The 14087-nt window shown below is 47.1% G+C and overlaps 19 non-coding genes across 19 annotated transcripts; all 19 read left to right on the forward strand.

Moving 5' to 3' along the window:
- The first annotated feature begins 330 nt into the window (after positions 1 to 330).
- Positions 331 to 402, forward strand: TRNAP-AGG (transfer RNA proline (anticodon AGG)). Its single transcript has one exon. It is a non-coding gene; the product is annotated as a tRNA-Pro (tRNA).
- Positions 403 to 788: 386 nt separating this feature from the next.
- TRNAV-AAC (transfer RNA valine (anticodon AAC)) lies at positions 789 to 861 on the forward strand. The gene has a single exon. It is a non-coding gene; the product is annotated as a tRNA-Val (tRNA).
- A 289-nt stretch (positions 862 to 1150) lies between these two features.
- Positions 1151 to 1262, forward strand: TRNAL-CAA (transfer RNA leucine (anticodon CAA)). The gene is made up of 2 exons: positions 1151 to 1188; positions 1217 to 1262. It is a non-coding gene; the product is annotated as a tRNA-Leu (tRNA).
- A 926-nt stretch (positions 1263 to 2188) lies between these two features.
- TRNAP-CGG (transfer RNA proline (anticodon CGG)) lies at positions 2189 to 2260 on the forward strand. Its single transcript has one exon. It is a non-coding gene; the product is annotated as a tRNA-Pro (tRNA).
- An 887-nt stretch (positions 2261 to 3147) lies between these two features.
- On the forward strand, positions 3148 to 3219 carry TRNAP-AGG (transfer RNA proline (anticodon AGG)). Its single transcript has one exon. It is a non-coding gene; the product is annotated as a tRNA-Pro (tRNA).
- Positions 3220 to 3605: 386 nt separating this feature from the next.
- TRNAV-AAC (transfer RNA valine (anticodon AAC)) lies at positions 3606 to 3678 on the forward strand. The gene has a single exon. It is a non-coding gene; the product is annotated as a tRNA-Val (tRNA).
- Positions 3679 to 3967: 289 nt separating this feature from the next.
- Positions 3968 to 4079, forward strand: TRNAL-CAA (transfer RNA leucine (anticodon CAA)). The gene is made up of 2 exons: positions 3968 to 4005; positions 4034 to 4079. It is a non-coding gene; the product is annotated as a tRNA-Leu (tRNA).
- A 1383-nt stretch (positions 4080 to 5462) lies between these two features.
- Positions 5463 to 5535, forward strand: TRNAV-UAC (transfer RNA valine (anticodon UAC)). Its single transcript has one exon. It is a non-coding gene; the product is annotated as a tRNA-Val (tRNA).
- A 429-nt stretch (positions 5536 to 5964) lies between these two features.
- Positions 5965 to 6036, forward strand: TRNAP-AGG (transfer RNA proline (anticodon AGG)). Its single transcript has one exon. It is a non-coding gene; the product is annotated as a tRNA-Pro (tRNA).
- A 386-nt stretch (positions 6037 to 6422) lies between these two features.
- Positions 6423 to 6495, forward strand: TRNAV-AAC (transfer RNA valine (anticodon AAC)). Its single transcript has one exon. It is a non-coding gene; the product is annotated as a tRNA-Val (tRNA).
- A 289-nt stretch (positions 6496 to 6784) lies between these two features.
- On the forward strand, positions 6785 to 6896 carry TRNAL-CAA (transfer RNA leucine (anticodon CAA)). The gene is made up of 2 exons: positions 6785 to 6822; positions 6851 to 6896. It is a non-coding gene; the product is annotated as a tRNA-Leu (tRNA).
- A 1383-nt stretch (positions 6897 to 8279) lies between these two features.
- TRNAV-UAC (transfer RNA valine (anticodon UAC)) lies at positions 8280 to 8352 on the forward strand. Its single transcript has one exon. It is a non-coding gene; the product is annotated as a tRNA-Val (tRNA).
- A 429-nt stretch (positions 8353 to 8781) lies between these two features.
- On the forward strand, positions 8782 to 8853 carry TRNAP-AGG (transfer RNA proline (anticodon AGG)). The gene has a single exon. It is a non-coding gene; the product is annotated as a tRNA-Pro (tRNA).
- Positions 8854 to 9239: 386 nt separating this feature from the next.
- Positions 9240 to 9312, forward strand: TRNAV-AAC (transfer RNA valine (anticodon AAC)). The gene has a single exon. It is a non-coding gene; the product is annotated as a tRNA-Val (tRNA).
- Positions 9313 to 9601: 289 nt separating this feature from the next.
- On the forward strand, positions 9602 to 9713 carry TRNAL-CAA (transfer RNA leucine (anticodon CAA)). Its single transcript has 2 exons — positions 9602 to 9639; positions 9668 to 9713. It is a non-coding gene; the product is annotated as a tRNA-Leu (tRNA).
- A 1885-nt stretch (positions 9714 to 11598) lies between these two features.
- Positions 11599 to 11670, forward strand: TRNAP-AGG (transfer RNA proline (anticodon AGG)). The gene has a single exon. It is a non-coding gene; the product is annotated as a tRNA-Pro (tRNA).
- A 386-nt stretch (positions 11671 to 12056) lies between these two features.
- On the forward strand, positions 12057 to 12129 carry TRNAV-AAC (transfer RNA valine (anticodon AAC)). Its single transcript has one exon. It is a non-coding gene; the product is annotated as a tRNA-Val (tRNA).
- Positions 12130 to 12418: 289 nt separating this feature from the next.
- TRNAL-CAA (transfer RNA leucine (anticodon CAA)) lies at positions 12419 to 12530 on the forward strand. Its single transcript has 2 exons — positions 12419 to 12456; positions 12485 to 12530. It is a non-coding gene; the product is annotated as a tRNA-Leu (tRNA).
- Positions 12531 to 13913: 1383 nt separating this feature from the next.
- On the forward strand, positions 13914 to 13986 carry TRNAV-UAC (transfer RNA valine (anticodon UAC)). The gene has a single exon. It is a non-coding gene; the product is annotated as a tRNA-Val (tRNA).
- The last annotated feature ends 101 nt before the right edge of the window (positions 13987 to 14087 follow it).

Genomic DNA, 14087 nt, shown 5'->3' on the forward strand with positions numbered 1-14087 from the left:
ATCAGTGACAGCTCAAAAAGAGAAGTGACGATAGTTTGCGCCATTCGTTTGCACGTCCTTTTGTACTGAAGGGTGGGCCTACTTGATGAAAGGAAGGCATGAGAGCAGAAATTGTTTTATTGTCCTCACCGAGAGCATACACCTAGAGCAAACAAAATGTCTGAAGGATGGAGGTATTTTCATTTCTTGTTCGATGACGGCCATGGAAAAGACAGCAACCATATTGCAGAAGAGAGCAGCATGTGCAGTTGCTTGCTTTGGGTGAATCATTCACCAACTCGCTGCCAATAACCCCCGGAGCCGGTGCAAAAGGTGTCTCTTGTGTGCCTCGGCTCGTTGGTCTAGGGGTATGATTCTCGCTTAGGGTGCGAGAGGTCCCGGGTTCAAATCCCGGACGAGCCCTTTTTTAGAGGTAAACATACGAATCCTACTCAAAACTGACAATGCCTGACTATTTCTCATTACACTCGGCGCATTGTTGCACAAATTATTTTGAACCTCAGAAGAAAAACAGATATCCATGCTTTTTCTGCCTTCATGCTTAGTCTGTGTGTGTCCCAGGTGATGCTTTCCCAAGCTGTACTTGCTGGCATTTAGGCATCAGATATTTGTCTGTCGATGCCTGCATAAGTAAATTTTTAATACGTCTAATTGCAAGCATGTTGGCTGATATCTCTGCAGTTTTCACACTTGCTCCTCGCTTTCTGAGTGGCTGCTGATACAGCAGAATAGAAGTAGAGAGAATCCTTGAGAGGAACCTTGCTCTAATAGTAAAACACAGCAAGTTAGTTTCTGTAGTGTAGTGGTCATCACGTTCGCCTAACACGCGAAAGGTCCCCGGTTCGAGACCGGGCAGAAACACTCTGCATGAGCTGCTTTTATGTGCACCCTCTAAAACCTTATTATCTCAATGCAAGCTTAAGAAGAGGCGGTCCATGAACCCAGCGAGCTGTGGGAAACTTCCTTTACTTTTCCAAGACGAAACAAAGTAATCCGCATCCATCAGTGGTCGCTCTTGTGCCTAGCTTTTTATTTTATCATGCCATCGTGTATTGTGGGGCCTTTACACCTGTGACATTGCTGCGAACGCTGTAAGTGCAAACATTGGCAAGTGCAGACAGAAGAGTCAGACCTGTACATAGCCAGGGCAGTCAGGATGGCCGAGTGGTCTAAGGCGCCAGACTCAAGAGAGCTTGATCTTCAGTGCAACTGAGACTTCTGGTCTCCTCATGGAGGCGTGGGTTCAAATCCCACTTCTGACAGGTCTCTTTTACACCCTTAAATCGTCCTGTTTTTTGCAGTGCATTCCCCACACACCACAATCTTTGCACGGACCTGTAACATATGACGAGAAATCCACCAACGATCAGGCTGGGCCCTCAATCACAATTCCATGTATTCCTGGAAGGGACACCTCAGGCACACCTTCCGTTAAATTTGCACTCCATCACACTAACTGCTGTGCTGGTTTCTCATTAAGCAGTTGATCCCATCTTTGTTGTGAGGCTCTCCTGCCACCTTTTGGGCGGAGAAGGCACTGTCCCTGCAACAACACAGGCAGACATGTTCAACAGGGCTTCCTGGTTATGTGGGAGGAGCAGATTGTCATTGGTCCCCCCTTGCGAATTTTAATTTACATAAGGAAGACAGAGAGGTAGCTGGGAGTAGGCAGTACACACGGACATTGAACTCTATCTTGTGATTTGCAGCCAATTCTAGATTGAGGCAGGAGGAAAGGAGGTGACTTGCCCAACAATGGCCATTCTGGGAATTCAGCCACCCTGGGTCTCCCAGGTGAGTGTTTCAGTCCTGCGAGCCACTCATATAAATCTCGCCTGATCGAGCCTGATCGAGCGTGTTTGAATCCAAGAATCAAACACCTCTTTCTTAGGAGCAAGAATTGGCAGGCCCTCCCTTGCTTCTGGGGTGGAAGTTAATGGGGCAAGGGTCCAGGACTTGCAGAGAAGTACAAGTGCCAGAAAGTGCCTGCAGTTCTCATCAGTGCCTTTTTTCTGCTCACTGGCAGCTAGGATATCGGCTGATCCCTTCCTTGCAAGAGTGAAAAAAGCAACACCTTGAGAGAAAACATGACTTTGTGTGGCTCACATAGAGAGAGAGCAGCCAAATAGCACTGCTTTGTTTCTGAAAGACGCATCAGAAATTGTTCAAATTGCTGACAGGGGAATCAGGCTCGTTGGTCTAGGGGTATGATTCTCGCTTCGGGTGCGAGAGGTCCCGGGTTCAAATCCCGGACGAGCCCATGTTGTGGAATTATTTTTAGGCTGCTTATTATGTAGGACCATTTCTTCTTTTCAATGCTATAAGACGCCGTGTATGGTGAAAAAGTTCCTTTCCCTGCACGCTGTTTCCCAGTTTTGGCGTATGGAATTTCAGTGCCGGACTTCTTTGCAACTGCTTTTCTGGGGTGGACCATCAGTGTAGGAACATTAAATTCAAAGTGTTTTTCTAGCGTGATTTCAGGTATGGTTTTAAAATCGCCTTTTGGAATAAAAGTGGTCCTCGTTCCTTTCTTCCAAAGAAAGAGATCGGGTAAGGAGGGTCCAACGTTGAGCTTCATGGACATTGGCCCTTGGTCTGTGCTTTCCAGCCCACTACATGCCAAGAAGATTGCTGCAAGAGTATCTGTTTCTGTGGTGTAGTGGTTATCACGTTCGCTTTACACGCGAAAGGTCCCTTGTTCCAGACCGGGCAGAAACTGCAGCTTATTGTTTGCATTTACTCTCTCAACTTATAGGAAAGCTGAGATAATGGAAGCTGTCTATCCCTCACCAGCGTGACGTACTGTGCTCCAGGGGCATCAGTGACAGCTCAAAAAGAGAAGTGACGATAGTTTGCGCCATTCGTTTGCACGTCCTTTTGTAATGAAGGGTGGGCCTACTTGATGAAAGGAAGGCATGAGAGCAGAAATTGTTTTATTGTCCTCACCGAGAGCATACACCTAGAGCAAACAAAATGTCTGAAGGATGGAGGTATTTTCATTTCTTGTTCGATGACGGCCATGGAAAAGACAGCAACCATATTGCAGAAGAGAGCAGCATGTGCAGTTGCTTGCTTTGGGTGAATCATTCACCAACTCGCTGCCAATAACCCCCGGAGCCGGTGCAAAAGGTGTCTCTTGTGTGCCTCGGCTCGTTGGTCTAGGGGTATGATTCTCGCTTAGGGTGCGAGAGGTCCCGGGTTCAAATCCCGGACGAGCCCTTTTTTAGAGGTAAACATACGAATCCTACTCAAAACTGACAATGCCTGACTATTTCTCATTACACTCGGCGCATTGTTGCACAAATTATTTTGAACCTCAGAAGAAAAACAGATATCCATGCTTTTTCTGCCTTCATGCTTAGTCTGTGTGTGTCCCAGGTGATGCTTTCCCAAGCTGTACTTGCTGGCATTTAGGCATCAGATATTTGTCTGTCGATGCCTGCATAAGTAAATTTTTAATACGTCTAATTGCAAGCATGTTGGCTGATATCTCTGCAGTTTTCACACTTGCTCCTCGCTTTCTGAGTGGCTGCTGATACAGCAGAATAGAAGTAGAGAGAATCCTTGAGAGGAACCTTGCTCTAATAGTAAAACACAGCAAGTTAGTTTCTGTAGTGTAGTGGTCATCACGTTCGCCTAACACGCGAAAGGTCCCCGGTTCGAGACCGGGCAGAAACACTGTGCATGAGCTTCTTTTATGTGCACCCTCTAAAACCTTATTATCTCAATGCAAGCTTAAGAAGAGGCGGTCCATGAACCCAGCGAGCTGTGGGAAACTTCCTTTACTTTTCCAAGACGAAACAAAGTAATCCGCATCCATCAGTGGTCGCTCTTGTGCCTAGCTTTTTATTTTATCATGCCATCGTGTATTGTGGGGCCTTTACACCTGTGACATTGCTGCGAACGCTGTAAGTGCAAACATTGGCAAGTGCAGACAGAAGAGTCAGACCTGTACATAGCCAGGGCTGTCAGGATGGCCGAGTGGTCTAAGGCGCCAGACTCAAGAGAGCTTGATCTTCAGTGCAACTGAGACTTCTGGTCTCCTCATGGAGGCGTGGGTTCAAATCCCACTTCTGACAGGTCTCTTTTAAACCCTTAAATCGTCCTGTTTTTTGCAGTGCATTCCCCACACACCACAATCTTTGCACGGACCTGTAACATATGACGAGAAATCCACCAACGATCAGGCTGGGCCCTCAATCACAATTCCATGTATTCCTGGAAGGGACACCTCAGGCACACCTTCCGTTAAATTTGCACTCCATCACACTAACTGCTGTGCTGGTTTCTCATTAAGCAGTTGATCCCATCTTTGTTGTGAGGCTCTCCTGCCACCTTTTGGGCGGAGAAGGCACTGTCCCTGCAACAACACAGGCAGACATGTTCAACAGGGCTTCCTGGTTATGTGGGAGGAGCAGATTGTCATTGGTCCCCCCTTGCGAATTTTAATTTACATAAGGAAGACAGAGAGGTAGCTGGGAGTAGGCAGTACACACGGACATTGAACTCTATCTTGTGATTTGCAGCCAATTCTAGATTGAGGCAGGAGGAAAGGAGGTGACTTGCCCAACAATGGCCATTCTGGGAATTCAGCCACCCTGGGTCTCCCAGGTGAGTGTTTCAGTCCTGCGAGCCACTCATATAAATCTCGCCTGATCGAGCCTGATCGAGCGTGTTTGAATCCAAGAATCAAACACCTCTTTCTTAGGAGCAAGAATTGGCAGGCCCTCCCTTGCTTCTGGGGTGGAAGTTAATGGGGCAAGGGTCCAGGACTTGCAGAGAAGTACAAGTGCCAGAAAGTGCCTGCAGTTCTCATCAGTGCCTTTTTTCTGCTCACTGGCAGCTAGGATATCGGCTGATCCCTTCCTTGCAAGAGTGAAAAAAGCAACACCTTGAGAGAAAACATGACTTTGTGTGGCTCACATAGAGAGAGAGCAGCCAAATAGCACTGCTTTGTTTCTGAAAGACGCATCAGAAATTGTTCAAATTGCTGACAGGGGAATCAGGCTCATTGGTCTAGGGGTATGATTCTCGCTTCGGGTGCGAGAGGTCCCGGGTTCAAATCCCGGACGAGCCCATGTTGTGGAATTATTTTTAGGCTGCTTATTATGTAGGACCATTTCTTCTTTTCAATGCTATAAGACGCCGTGTATGGTGAAAAAGTTCCTTTCCCTGCACGCTGTTTCCCAGTTTTGGCGTATGGAATTTCAGTGCCGGACTTCTTTGCAACTGCTTTTCTGGGGTGGACCATCAGTGTAGGAACATTAAATTCAAAGTGTTTTTCTAGCGTGATTTCAGGTATGGTTTTAAAATCGCCTTTTGGAATAAAAGTGGTCCTCGTTCCTTTCTTCCAAAGAAAGAGATCGGGTAAGGAGGGTCCAACGTTGAGCTTCATGGACATTGGCCCTTGGTCTGTGCTTTCCAGCCCACTACATGCCAAGAAGATTGCTGCAAGAGTATCTGTTTCTGTGGTGTAGTGGTTATCACGTTCGCTTTACACGCGAAACGTCCCTGGTTCGAGACCGGGCAGAAACAGCAGCTTATTGTTTGCATTTACTCTCTCAACTTATAGGAAAGCTGAGATAATGGAAGCTGTCTATCCCTCACCAGCGTGACGTACTGTGCTCCAGGGGCATCAGTGACAGCTCAAAAAGAGAAGTGACGATAGTTTGCGCCATTCGTTTGCACGTCCTTTTGTACTGAAGGGTGGGCCTACTTGATGAAAGCAAGGCATGAGAGCAGAAATTGTTTTATTGTCCTCACCAAGAGCATACACCTAGAGCAAACAAAATGTCTGAAGGATGGAGGTATTTTCATTTCTTGTTCGATGACGGCCATGGAAAAGACAGCAACCATATTGCAGAAGAGAGCAGCATGTGCAGTTGCTTGCTTTGGGTGAATCATTCACCAACTCGCTGCCAATAACCCCCGGAGCCGGTGCAAAAGGTGACTCTTGTGTGCCTCGGCTCGTTGGTCTAGGGGTATGATTCTCGCTTAGGGTGCGAGAGGTCCCGGGTTCAAATCCCGGACGAGCCCTTTTTTAGAGGTAAACATACGAATCCTACTCAAAACTGACAATGCCTGACTATTTCTCATTACACTCGGCGCATTGTTGCACAAATTATTTTGAACCTCAGAAGAAAAACGGATATCCATGCTTTTTCTGCCTTCATGCTTAGTCTGTGTGTGTCCCAGGTGATGCTTTCCCAAGCTGTACTTGCTGGCATTTAGGCATCAGATATTTGTCTGTCGATGCCTGCATAAGTAAATTTTTAATACGTCTAATTGCAAGCATGTTGGCTGATATCTCTGCAGTTTTCACACTTGCTCCTCGCTTTCTGAGTGGCTGCTGATACAGCAGAATAGAAGTAGAGAGAATCCTTGAGAGGAACCTTGCTCTAACAGTAAAACACAGCAAGTTAGTTTCTGTAGTGTAGTGGTCATCACGTTCGCCTAACACGCGAAAGGTCCCCGGTTCGAGACCGGGCAGAAACACTGTGCATGAGCTGCTTTTATGTGCACCCTCTAAAACCTTATTATCTCAATGCAAGCTTAAGAAGAGGCGGTCCATGAACCCAGCGAGCTGTGGGAAACTTCCTTTACTTTTCCAAGACGAAACAAAGTAATCCGCATCCATCAGTGGTCGCTCTTGTGCCTAGCTTTTTATTTTATCATGCCATCGTGTATTGTGGGGCCTTTACACCTGTGACATTGCTGCGAACGCTGTAAGTGCAAACATTGGCAAGTGCAGACAGAAGAGTCAGACCTGTACATAGCCAGGGCTGTCAGGATGGCCGAGTGGTCTAAGGCGCCAGACTCAAGAGAGCTTGATCTTCAGTGCAACTGAGACTTCTGGTCTCCTCATGGAGGCGTGGGTTCAAATCCCACTTCTGACAGGTCTCTTTTACACCCTTAAATCGTCCTGTTTTTTGCAGTGCATTCCCCACACACCACAATCTTTGCACGGACCTGTAACATATGACGAGAAATCCACCAACGATCAGGCTGGGCCCTCAATCACAATTCCATGTATTCCTGGAAGGGACACCTCAGGCACACCTTCCGTTAAATTTGCACTCCATCACACTAACTGCTGTGCTGGTTTCTCATTAAGCAGTTGATCCCATCTTTGTTGTGAGGCTCTCCTGCCACCTTTTGGGCGGAGAAGGCACTGTCCCTGCAACAACACAGGCAGACATGTTCAACAGGGCTTCCTGGTTATGTGGGAGGAGCAGATTGTCATTGGTCCCCCCTTGCGAATTTTAATTTACATAAGGAAGACAGAGAGGTAGCTGGGAGTAGGCAGTACACACGGACATTGAACTCTATCTTGTGATTTGCAGCCAATTCTAGATTGAGGCAGGAGGAAAGGAGGTGACTTGCCCAACAATGGCCATTCTGGGAATTCAGCCACCCTGGGTCTCCCAGGTGAGTGTTTCAGTCCTGCGAGCCACTCATATAAATCTCGCCTGATCGAGCCTGATCGAGCGTGTTTGAATCCAAGAATCAAACACCTCTTTCTTAGGAGTAAGAATTGGCAGGCCCTCCCTTGCTTCTGGGGTGGAAGTTAATGGGGCAAGGGTCCAGGACTTGCAGAGAAGTACAAGTGCCAGAAAGTGCCTGCAGTTCTCATCAGTGCCTTTTTTCTGCTCACTGGCAGCTAGGATATCGGCTGATCCCTTCCTTGCAAGAGTGAAAAAAGCAACACCTTGAGAGAAAACATGACTTTGTGTGGCTCACATAAAGAGAGAGCAGCCAAATAGCACTGCTTTGTTTCTGAAAGACGCATCAGAAATTGTTCAAATTGCTGACAGGGGAATCAGGCTCATTGGTCTAGGGGTATGATTCTCGCTTCGGGTGCGAGAGGTCCCGGGTTCAAATCCCGGACGAGCCCATGTTGTGGAATTATTTTTAGGCTGCTTATTATGTAGGACCATTTCTTCTTTTCAATGCTATAAGACGCCGTGTATGGTGAAAAAGTTCCTTTCCCTGCACGCTGTTTCCCAGTTTTGGCGTATGGAATTTCAGTGCCGGACTTCTTTGCAACTGCTTTTCTGGGGTGGACCATCAGTGTAGGAACATTAAATTCAAAGTGTTTTTCTAGCGTGATTTCAGGTATGGTTTTAAAATCGCCTTTTGGAATAAAAGTGGTCCTCGTTCCTTTCTTCCAAAGAAAGAGATCGGGTAAGGAGGGTCCAACGTTGAGCTTCATGGACATTGGCCCTTGGTCTGTGCTTTCCAGCCCACTACATGCCAAGAAGATTGCTGCAAGAGTATCTGTTTCTGTGGTGTAGTGGTTATCACGTTCGCTTTACACGCGAAAGGTCCCTGGTTCGAGACCGGGCAGAAACAGCAGCTTATTGTTTGCATTTACTCTCTCAACTTATAGGAAAGCTGAGATAATGGAAGCTGTCTATCCCTCACCAGCGTGACGTACTGTGCTCCAGGGGCATCAGTGACAGCTCAAAAAGAGAAGTGACGATAGTTTGCGCCATTCGTTTGCACGTCCTTTTGTACTGAAGGGTGGGCCTACTTGATGAAAGCAAGGCATGAGAGCAGAAATTGTTTTATTGTCCTCACCGAGAGCATACACCTAGAGCAAACAAAATGTCTGAAGGATGGAGGTATTTTCATTTCTTGTTCGATGACGGCCATGGAAAAGACAGCAACCATATTGCAGAAGAGAGCAGCATGTGCAGTTGCTTGCTTTGGGTGAATCATTCACCAACTCGCTGCCAATAACCCCCGGAGCCGGTGCAAAAGGTGACTCTTGTGTGCCTCGGCTCGTTGGTCTAGGGGTATGATTCTCGCTTAGGGTGCGAGAGGTCCCGGGTTCAAATCCCGGACGAGCCCTTTTTTAGAGGTAAACATACGAATCCTACTCAAAACTGACAATGCCTGACTATTTCTCATTACACTCGGCGTATTGTTGCACAAATTATTTTGAACCTCAGAAGAAAAACGGATATCCATGCTTTTTCTGCCTTCATGCTTAGTCTGTGTGTGTCCCAGGTGATGCTTTCCCAAGCTGTACTTGCTGGCATTTAGGCATCAGATATTTGTCTGTCGATGCCTGCATAAGTAAATTTTTAATACGTCTAATTGCAAGCATGTTGGCTGATATCTCTGCAGTTTTCACACTTGCTCCTCGCTTTCTGAGTGGCTGCTGATACAGCAGAATAGAAGTAGAGAGAATCCTTGAGAGGAACCTTGCTCTAACAGTAAAACACAGCAAGTTAGTTTCTGTAGTGTAGTGGTCATCACGTTCGCCTAACACGCGAAAGGTCCCCGGTTCGAGACCGGGCAGAAACACTGTGCATGAGCTGCTTTTATGTGCACCCTCTAAAACCTTATTATCTCAATGCAAGCTTAAGAAGAGGCGGTCCATGAACCCAGCGAGCTGTGGGAAACTTCCTTTACTTTTCCAAGACGAAACAAAGTAATCCGCATCCATCAGTGGTCGCTCTTGTGCCTAGCTTTTTTTTTTATCATGCCATCGTGTATTGTGGGGCCTTTACACCTGTGACATTGCTGCGAACGCTGTAAGTGCAAACATTGGCAAGTGCAGACAGAAGAGTCAGACCTGTACATAGCCAGGGCTGTCAGGATGGCCGAGTGGTCTAAGGCGCCAGACTCAAGAGAGCTTGATCTTCAGTGCAACTGAGACTTCTGGTCTCCTCATGGAGGCGTGGGTTCAAATCCCACTTCTGACAGGTCTCTTTTACACCCTTAAATCGTCCTGTTTTTTGCAGTGCATTCCCCACACACCACAATCTTTGCACGGACCTGTAACATATGACGAGAAATCCACCAACGATCAGGCTGGGCCCTCAATCACAATTCCATGTATTCCTGGAAGGGACACCTCAGGCACACCTTCCGTTAAATTTGCACTCCATCACACTAACTGCTGTGCTGGTTTCTCACTAAGCAGTTGATCCCATCTTTGTTGTGAGGCTCTCCTGCCACCTTTTGGGCGGAGAAGGCACTGTCCCTGCAACAACACAGGCAGACATGTTCAACAGGGCTTCCTGGTTATGTGGGAGGAGCAGATTGTCATTGGTCCCCCCTTGCGAATTTTAATTTACATAAGGAAGACAGAGAGGTAGCTGGGAGTAGGCAGTACACACGGACATTGAACTCTATCTTGTGATTTGCAGCCAATTCTAGATTGAGGCAGGAGGAAAGGAGGTGACTTGCCCAACAATGGCCATTCTGGGAATTCAGCCACCCTGGGTCTCCCAGGTGAGTGTTTCAGTCCTGCGAGCCACTCATATAAATCTCGCCTGATCGAGCCTGATCGAGCGTGTTTGAATCCAAGAATCAAACACCTCTTTCTTAGGAGCAAGAATTGGCAGGCCCTCCCTTGCTTCTGGGGTGGAAGTTAATGGGGCAAGGGTCCAGGACTTGCAGAGAAGTACAAGTGCCAGAAAGTGCCTGCAGTTCTCATCAGTGCCTTTTTTCTGCTCACTGGCAGCTAGGATATCGGCTGATCCCTTCCTTGCAAGAGTGAAAAAAGCAACACCTTGAGAGAAAACATGACTTTGTGTGGCTCACATAGAGAGAGAGCAGCCAAATAGCACTGCTTTGTTTCTGAAAGACGCATCAGAAATTGTTCAAATTGCTGACAGGGGAATCAGGCTCGTTGGTCTAGGGGTATGATTCTCGCTTCGGGTGCGAGAGGTCCTGGGTTCAAATCGCGGACGAGCCCATGTTGTGGAATTATTTTTAGGCTGCTTATTATGTAGGACCATTTCTTCTTTTCAATGCTATAAGACGCCGTGTATGGTGAAAAAGTTCCTTTCCCTGCACGCTGTTTCCCAGTTTTGGCGTATGGAATTTCAGTGCCGGACTTCTTTGCAACTGCTTTTCTGGGGTGGACCATCAGTGTAGGAACATTAAATTCAAAGTGTTTTTCTAGCGTGATTTCAGGTATGGTTTTAAAATCGCCTTTTGGAATAAAAGTGGTCCTCGTTCCTTTCTTCCAAAGAAAGAGATCGGGTAAGGAGGGTCCAACGTTGAGCTTCATGGACATTGGCCCTTGGTCTGTGCTTTCCAGCCCACTACATGCCAAGAAGATTGCTGCAAGAGTATCTGTTTCTGTGGTGTAGTGGTTATCACGTTCGCTTTACACGCGAAAGGTCCCTTGTTCCAGACCGGGCAGAAACTGCAGCTTATTGTTTGCATTTACTCTCTCAACTTATAGGAAAGCTGAGATAATGGAAGCTGTCTATCCCTCACCAGCGTGACGTACTGTGCTCCAGGGGCATCAGTGACAGCTCAAAAAGAGAAGTGACGATAGTTTGCGCCATTCGTTTGCACGTCCTTTTGTACTGAAGGGTGGGCCTACTTGATGAAAGGAAGGCATGAGAGCAGAAATTGTTTTATTGTCCTCACCGAGAGCATACACCTAGAGCAAACAAAATGTCTGAAGGATGGAGGTATTTTCATTTCTTGTTCGATGACGGCCATGGAAAAGACAGCAACCATATTGCAGAAGAGAGCAGCATGTGCAGTTGCTTGCTTTGGGTGAATCATTCACCAACTCGCTGCCAATAACCCCCGGAGCCGGTGCAAAAGGTGTCTCTTGTGTGCCTCGGCTCGTTGGTCTAGGGGTATGATTCTCGCTTAGGGTGCGAGAGGTCCCGGGTTCAAATCCCGGACGAGCCCTTTTTTAGAGGTAAACATACGAATCCTACTCAAAACTGACAATGCCTGACTATTTCTCATTACACTCGGCGCATTGTTGCACAAATTATTTTGAACCTCAGAAGAAAAACAGATATCCATGCTTTTTCTGCCTTCATGCTTAGTCTGTGTGTGTCCCAGGTGATGCTTTCCCAAGCTGTACTTGCTGGCATTTAGGCATCAGATATTTGTCTGTCGATGCCTGCATAAGTAAATTTTTAATACGTCTAATTGCAAGCATGTTGGCTGATATCTCTGCAGTTTTCACACTTGCTCCTCGCTTTCTGAGTGGCTGCTGATACAGCAGAATAGAAGTAGAGAGAATCCTTGAGAGGAACCTTGCTCTAATAGTAAAACACAGCAAGTTAGTTTCTGTAGTGTAGTGGTCATCACGTTCGCCTAACACGCGAAAGGTCCCCGGTTCGAGACCGGGCAGAAACACTGTGCATGAGCTTCTTTTATGTGCACCCTCTAAAACCTTATTATCTCAATGCAAGCTTAAGAAGAGGCGGTCCATGAACCCAGCGAGCTGTGGGAAACTTCCTTTACTTTTCCAAGACGAAACAAAGTAATCCGCATCCATCAGTGGTCGCTCTTGTGCCTAGCTTTTTATTTTATCATGCCATCGTGTATTGTGGGGCCTTTACACCTGTGACATTGCTGCGAACGCTGTAAGTGCAAACATTGGCAAGTGCAGACAGAAGAGTCAGACCTGTACATAGCCAGGGCTGTCAGGATGGCCGAGTGGTCTAAGGCGCCAGACTCAAGAGAGCTTGATCTTCAGTGCAACTGAGACTTCTGGTCTCCTCATGGAGGCGTGGGTTCAAATCCCACTTCTGACAGGTCTCTTTTAAACCCTTAAATCGTCCTGTTTTTTGCAGTGCATTCCCCACACACCACAATCTTTGCACGGACCTGTAACATATGACGAGAAATCCACCAACGATCAGGCTGGGCCCTCAATCACAATTCCATGTATTCCTGGAAGGGACACCTCAGGCACACCTTCCGTTAAATTTGCACTCCATCACACTAACTGCTGTGCTGGTTTCTCATTAAGCAGTTGATCCCATCTTTGTTGTGAGGCTCTCCTGCCACCTTTTGGGCGGAGAAGGCACTGTCCCTGCAACAACACAGGCAGACATGTTCAACAGGGCTTCCTGGTTATGTGGGAGGAGCAGATTGTCATTGGTCCCCCCTTGCGAATTTTAATTTACATAAGGAAGACAGAGAGGTAGCTGGGAGTAGGCAGTACACACGGACATTGAACTCTATCTTGTGATTTGCAGCCAATTCTAGATTGAGGCAGGAGGAAAGGAGGTGACTTGCCCAACAATGGCCATTCTGGGAATTCAGCCACCCTGGGTCTCCCAGGTGAGTGTTTCAGTCCTGCGAGCCACTCATATAAATCTCGCCTGATCGAGCCTGATCGAGCGTGTTTGAATCCAAGAATCAAACACCTCTTTCTTAGGAGCAAGAATTGGCAGGCCCTCCCTTGCTTCTGGGGTGGAAGTTAATGGGGCAAGGGTCCAGGACTTGCAGAGAAGTACAAGTGCCAGAAAGTGCCTGCAGTTCTCATCAGTGCCTTTTTTCTGCTCACTGGCAGCTAGGATATCGGCTGATCCCTTCCTTGCAAGAGTGAAAAAAGCAACACCTTGAGAGAAAACATGACTTTGTGTGGCTCACATAGAGAGAGAGCAGCCAAATAGCACTGCTTTGTTTCTGAAAGACGCATCAGAAATTGTTCAAATTGCTGACAGGGGAATCAGGCTCATTGGTCTAGGGGTATGATTCTCGCTTCGGGTGCGAGAGGTCCCGGGTTCAAATCCCGGACGAGCCCATGTTGTGGAATTATTTTTAGGCTGCTTATTATGTAGGACCATTTCTTCTTTTCAATGCTATAAGACGCCGTGTATGGTGAAAAAGTTCCTTTCCCTGCACGCTGTTTCCCAGTTTTGGCGTATGGAATTTCAGTGCCGGACTTCTTTGCAACTGCTTTTCTGGGGTGGACCATCAGTGTAGGAACATTAAATTCAAAGTGTTTTTCTAGCGTGATTTCAGGTATGGTTTTAAAATCGCCTTTTGGAATAAAAGTGGTCCTCGTTCCTTTCTTCCAAAGAAAGAGATCGGGTAAGGAGGGTCCAACGTTGAGCTTCATGGACATTGGCCCTTGGTCTGTGCTTTCCAGCCCACTACATGCCAAGAAGATTGCTGCAAGAGTATCTGTTTCTGTGGTGTAGTGGTTATCACGTTCGCTTTACACGCGAAACGTCCCTGGTTCGAGACCGGGCAGAAACAGCAGCTTATTGTTTGCATTTACTCTCTCAACTTATAGGAAAGCTGAGATAATGGAAGCTGTCTATCCCTCACCAGCGTGACGTACTGTGCTCCAGGGGCAT

This window comes from Triturus cristatus, chromosome 10, assembly GCF_964204655.1.
Source record: "Triturus cristatus chromosome 10, aTriCri1.1, whole genome shotgun sequence".
In the NCBI taxonomy this organism is placed as follows: domain Eukaryota; kingdom Metazoa; phylum Chordata; class Amphibia; order Caudata; family Salamandridae; genus Triturus; species Triturus cristatus.